Below are 6,248 nucleotides of genomic sequence, written 5' to 3'. Positions count from 1 at the left end.
TCTATCTAATACTCATCAGCTTAAACACCTCCAAGCCGTGATATTCACTCGCGCAGGGCTTCTGACCTCGAAACTCGTATAACATGTTAATATAAGATACTTACTTTATATGGCTGTTAATTTATCTTTGCGCTGTCGTCAAGTACTGTGATGCGGACGGTATGACACATGAGGTTAGATGTAAGTTTAAAATATTCAAATTTAGAAACATAAAAAAAAATAAAAATCGTTCTTTATTTAAAATTTGAAGGTCATAAACAACACGTCTAATATACACATTTTTTTAATGCGAATATAGAGACTAAATATAAAATACCGTTTAAGATCACAGATACAAAATCTATTAATTTCGTAGGTAAAAACAATTGAAGATTTTACTATCTCACATAAATGTCAGATATAAATCGTACATTGTCGACAGGAGGCGACAGTAAACCGTTTTATTGCTGATGTATGGACCGAGTTCTGAGCGACGCACACTTAGAGTAAAATATTTAGCAGCTACTAGCTACGAGATGAGATGGGTAGATCAGCCGTCCAATTATTCTGCATCACCGACCTAAATCACGATGAGACCTGCAATTAAATTAAATTGATTAATATGACTATTTTTTTAAAGGGATACTTAAATAAAAAATAATGTTTTAAATTGATTATCATTTTTAATCTTTTGCACAGAATTGGAGAATGTTTGGGTCAAAGTTTTGTTTGGGTCATAATATATGTTGAGATCGGATTATGTGACTGTATTAAACTGTCAAGTGGATATTGTCAGGAAAGTGAAAGAGATAAAGACATTTTAACCCATAAATATAAGGTACTAGGTATTGTTCGCGGCTTCGTTCTCGTGCATAGCGTTTCCTAGGTACTACGCAAGTCCCTGAATAACTACGAACTATACATAGCGCCATTTGTATGACGCTAGCATTATCTATATAAAATCAGCTCAAAAATAAGTTGGACGAAATATAGTAATATGCTAATCTAGAACAATTGTCTGGTATATGTATGTGCGCTAAATTCCAGCCAAATCCGTCCAGCGAATTCTGCTAACAAACAAACATCCAAACATCTTCACAAATACTCGCATGACATTAGTAAAATAAGACGTTTACAGACAGAAAAGAGAGAGGTATTGGCCGCACAATAACTTTGTCTCTTTCTACAGAATGGTGAATTTTGGTCCGTCCTTATTTTATAATTATGGTCAAAACACACACAACAAAATAAACATTAACTATTAAAAAAAAGGGCATGAGAATTTCGAAAATAAAGAATCGTTTGACTATACGTTGCACTGTAACATTTATTTGAATGGCCAAATCGTAAAATGTGTTTTAAGAGCAGCGGCCGTGAATTGCATACCGGATTCCTTTTATTCACATGCCAAAGGAATAAAAAACATACATTCTGCGTAAACTTATATGTTTCGTAAACTTGAGTTTTAACTGTTTTCCACATTGATGATATGATTAGAAATGTTATTATTTGTATCTATTTTGAGAAATAAGTCAATTATTTATTTCATTTATTTAGAAAAAAAATTAACAACAAATTTTCTAAGTAATATTGCATATACATCGGAGTTATTGTAAAATTAAATACATTATTCATAATTTAAGTATTCGTAGTTTATTAACAAAATTCCCTTATTTTAGAATAGCGTTAACTGTGTATTCGCCATTAACGGTGCACTTGAGTTGAGGAAAGGTCGTTGAAAACCTACAGTTCTAAAAACAAATAAATATTCAAATAAACTTACCAATATATATACATTTAAGTAGAACTATACAGATAACAGACTATTCCATCTCCGTTCACATTCGAGAACGTCAAACAGAAATGCGTGATGATATCAAAGTATATTTGCTCTAGGAGACGTGTCCGGATATTACTAACCGGTTTATCCGGCAATCGCCCGGGGACTTATGCCTATGTAGATCAAAGGAAAGTAATATATTTGGACTTATATGAGGGAAATGTTTTGCCTATTTTCATTTACAGATAGAGAAATGACAGGGGTCTTTGTGGAACTGCTATAAACGTCAATGGGAATGTTCTTTATTTAAAAAAATGTAATACCTTAGTGTTATAGCTTTAGTTCTTTGGCCACATAACCTGATGTATTCATTAGATTCAAATTTGGAAGCTGGCCTAACTCTATAACTGCACGAATCAGATATATTTTCCAAAATAAGAGTGCATTCGATACTCGCCTTCATCGTGTACTGAAATATAAATTACACAATATATTTTTTATAAGCCAGTGTAATATAAGAAGACCACCAAACAAACTACATCATGCACTGTAGTTTATACCTTATACTGATTTTAAAAAGAGCAACATAGAGTTTCTAGTCCGTTCTTTACTGATTTTAAAAAGAGCAACACAGAATTTCTAGTCCGTTCTTCTCTGGTGTGAACTGCTTTCCGAACCGTTGGTAGAATTATATTGACGGAATCTTAATAATGTATAAAATTTTACAGGTCAAAATTAATCATTTTATTAATTAAATTCCCTAACACAATGTTTTTATTTAATTGCACACACATCACCAGGCACCCATTTTTCGGGTGTCGGGCGGAACACATTCCATGATGTAATAGGGGTCAAGCCTAGCCGTATCGGGCATATAATCGGGGCTGATATTGAATAGAAAAACATTACATCACTTTTTCCAACCTGGGATTGGAGCTCAGGACCTTAGGGTGGTGTCGTCTCGCGCATACAATACAACTATGACAAAATCATTATTCGAAAATTTTTAATTTTCTTTTTCTTACATTTCCAAACGACTTTTTAAAGGCACTAAATCCATTAAATCGTTCAACAGCGAATAGACTGGATTATTTCCCGTCCTTTGCTCACCTTTCATAAAAACAATTCATGGAATACATGTAAAACTCAAATGAGTTTCTGTTATCAAAGGGACGTCTGTATGTAGACGTTATTAGTCGTCGGATGGAAGGGACATGTACGGCGGATATTATAAAGGCCTTGTAGAGAGGATATTAACAAGTATCGCCTATCAATACTAAGATGGCGGCTTACGGTCGCTTTATTGTCTATGTATATTACTTTGTGTTGAGGGAAATTGAACTTTATGATTTCGTCGTTGGTTGTGTAATTCGCCTAATTTGAATGGATATGTTTATATCTATTTAAGTAATTAAGGTTCTTTTTTAATTGTTTTATTAGTGTCAAAGTTGTGCAGGGTTCAATAAGCTCGATCGAAAGCATATTTAGCCTAGTCTATTATAACACTTTTTCCCAGGAAAAAGGTGTAATTATCTGTTGTGTATTTAAAAGAGATATACTTAAGAGCATTGAGATACTTGAGCCCCTTCAAAACTAAATTATTAATATAATTTGTATAAAACCATAAGAATTCTCATACAATAATAATGTAGCGCTTTTACCGCGATGCAGTTACGCGGTTAAATTGAAGGCGCCCCTAGTATACAGCCATATTTAAAATGCTATTATTCGCCAGAAAAGTAGTGATTAGGTATTGTTAGTGTCGTTGGGTCATGATTGGTGATGAAAATTTCCCATCAAAAGATTATAAAGCTTGTTTTTATTCTTCACACTTTTGCAAATCTAAGATTTAAATTTCAAAGATATTGCCGCAAGGTTTTGCAAAAATCCATTTGATTGCTGCTTACAAAGTTAATTAAATTGGCTAATGTAGAGATGTCTAAATGCTTGAGTTTTCCGTCCGTCCATAGGTAATTGAATAGGTAAGGTTTGAGACATTATTTAAGTCTGCGAATAATAAAATATACAGATCCTCTTAAATTCTCCTTGAACTCAACAATAATTTTCGATATACAAAACAAATTCTCATCTAATATAGTATAATAAATTTCAAAGCATCCGATAAATTCCTTGGTCAATTAACCAACCTAATCAATTACAGCGCTCATATGAGACCCGTACATAATGTACGAAACACAATTACTCCTTAGCACAACCGTTCACCACAAAGGTTCGGCTAAACGCCGAATTTTCCGAGCGCACGGCCTCATTCGCCCCCTCCCCCACCGGGAGTGGGGAGGCACCTAAACCGTCCCCCCTTCGCCGAGCTCACACGTCTATCCATTTGCCAGCTAGTTCCGAGCTAAATTAATTTCAAAGCTCCTTATGTTACGTGCCTTGCGGCTTTAGTCTCTATGTGTGCGTTTCACATCCACAGCTACTTTTGGAAGGCTTAACCGAATATATAGAGTTTGTGTATGTGTGTGTGTACAGGTTTACGGATAGCATCTCGTTAAGGTTTGAATTAGACTATATAAATTAGTAGCGGGTAAATGAATGTTTCTTGCTGATTTGTAAGCTTGGGATTGGCGTGTTTCGTTATATGCAATTTATTTCTTACATTTTGTGGCGGTGGGTTTGTGTAATATATACGGGATTTAAATATTTAATGTCGTTTTTAATCTGTTTTCGACTCATTTAAGACATTTAAATATACACCTGTTTTATGTAAAGCTAAAATGCTTAAATAAATGATACTTTAACAACAAAATATCTTGACACACTAGTTTCACGTCGATTCTTATACAGAAACATGTTACAGCCTCTCCGAAAATACTAATTCCATTACCAAAATACAGAGTTATCTTTATTCTCTACTATATTCGAGGCTCACACGCCCCAAATCTTCACATGTTCTCGCATAAATAAACTGACAAGTAACGACGAGCCCGGATATTGCCTCGGCCTACTGTTTGTACTATGTTTACGTGAATCAACATCACAGTTTATTATAAAAGTGCTTTATGGTCTTTAAAATATGGTGCATTTTCTTCTGACTACTAATATGATATAAGACTGCAATTTAATTGTATTTAAAGGTACAATGATATGATATGAGATAACTTAAAATCAGATCTTTAGTTTCATAATGATTATTGTTAAAAATGAATATATTATTTGATAATAAATATGACACGGTCTTAAGTTAAGATACTTACGTAAAGAGATGGTGTATTAAAAGGCACTAGAGTATTATGTAAGAACTAGTTTATATTTGAATAAACGCAATACGGTTTGGTTGTCGTTTGCAGACTTTTCAGTTCGTGATATCTCGAATTTTCACATAATATGCTTGCTCAGCCACGGAAATAGAGTCTCACGGCTATCTTAAAACTTAAATACGATAAAATACTTGATTTTGAATAAATATTTACATTTGATATTAAATCCTTATTATAATAAAAGACGTTGATTATAATTTACACTAAGATTTTTATAAATATAAATATTTATAAACAAAGAACAAAAGTAATCAAAACAAAGGAATGTGTTCCAAATTCAAAAATCCGTTAACCCCTGTGACAAACAATTTACATATCCATCACATTCCTAACTGTCAACCAAGTTTATGTCAAACGTCACCATCAAAGAAATAGGTACAGTGAGATTAATTTGAACTGTACAGAAACAATAAGGGACCGCACACAACAAAGGGTTGGTGACAAAGCCCGGCCGTGGTCTATAGCTCTGCATGTGACTTCAAAACTTATTGTTTTAATTGTGTTTAAAACAAAGCGTCAAATTAATTCGATGCATGCTGGATTTCATTTTGCATTTGGAATTATTAAAACGACCGCCGCGGTGGACGGTTTATTCAACGTTCATTCTTTGGACGCTTTTTGTAGCCGTTTTAAAAGGTTTTAAAAGCATTTGGTAGCCTGTAATGGAGATTAGTGCAATAAAAAGGATAAATATTTAGCATATAATAACAAAAACATAATAATTCTCTTTTATACCGTACCAATGAAAAAATAGTCGTGTGTTAATAAGTTAGAATTATAAAAAAATAAAGTCTGTTTTTTTGAATATGATGTGATATAAAATTATCTGTTTTAATTAAAATCCAGTCGGTGTGTGCCAGACAGTGTGATTAACATCACTTATCATGTCTGAAATAAAGGCGATCAAAACCAACGCCATTTGTTTAAAACAATCACACATACGTGGTATGAAGCAAGCAACTACTTTCAAAAATGAATGTAAAAAATAAAAACGCATATAAACTAAGAATTAATCGCTACACAAAAAAGACGAAACAATCTCTGATCAATCGAAAATCCCAATAAACATCAGTGGAGAGGGAAAATAAATAAGTATGATGTTAAAATGACGGCAATTTCTTTTTTCTGCGGCAGAATTGCAGAATACGGACGATGGCTTCAAAAAGTCTATCAGAGCGGAACATTTTGTTCGTCAAATGGTAATCACT

At 33.3% G+C, this 6,248-nt stretch overlaps 1 long non-coding RNA gene across 1 annotated transcript in view; it reads right to left on the bottom strand.

Annotated features, from left to right (window-relative positions):
- Window positions 1–226: 226 nt before the first annotated feature.
- The window catches only part of LOC119188994, a 180,862-nt gene continuing 174,840 nt past the window's right edge, over window positions 227–6,248 (bottom strand). The window contains exon 3 of the long non-coding RNA XR_005112199.1: window positions 227–576. This is a non-coding gene — a long non-coding RNA (uncharacterized LOC119188994). The remainder of the gene's footprint in view (window positions 577–6,248) is intronic.

Source organism: Manduca sexta, chromosome 11 (genome assembly GCF_014839805.1).
Source record: "Manduca sexta isolate Smith_Timp_Sample1 chromosome 11, JHU_Msex_v1.0, whole genome shotgun sequence".
NCBI classification, from domain to species: Eukaryota; Metazoa; Arthropoda; class Insecta; order Lepidoptera; family Sphingidae; genus Manduca; species Manduca sexta.
Note: the sequence above shows the minus strand (reverse complement) of the source record. Positions and strands in the feature narration are given on the sequence as shown.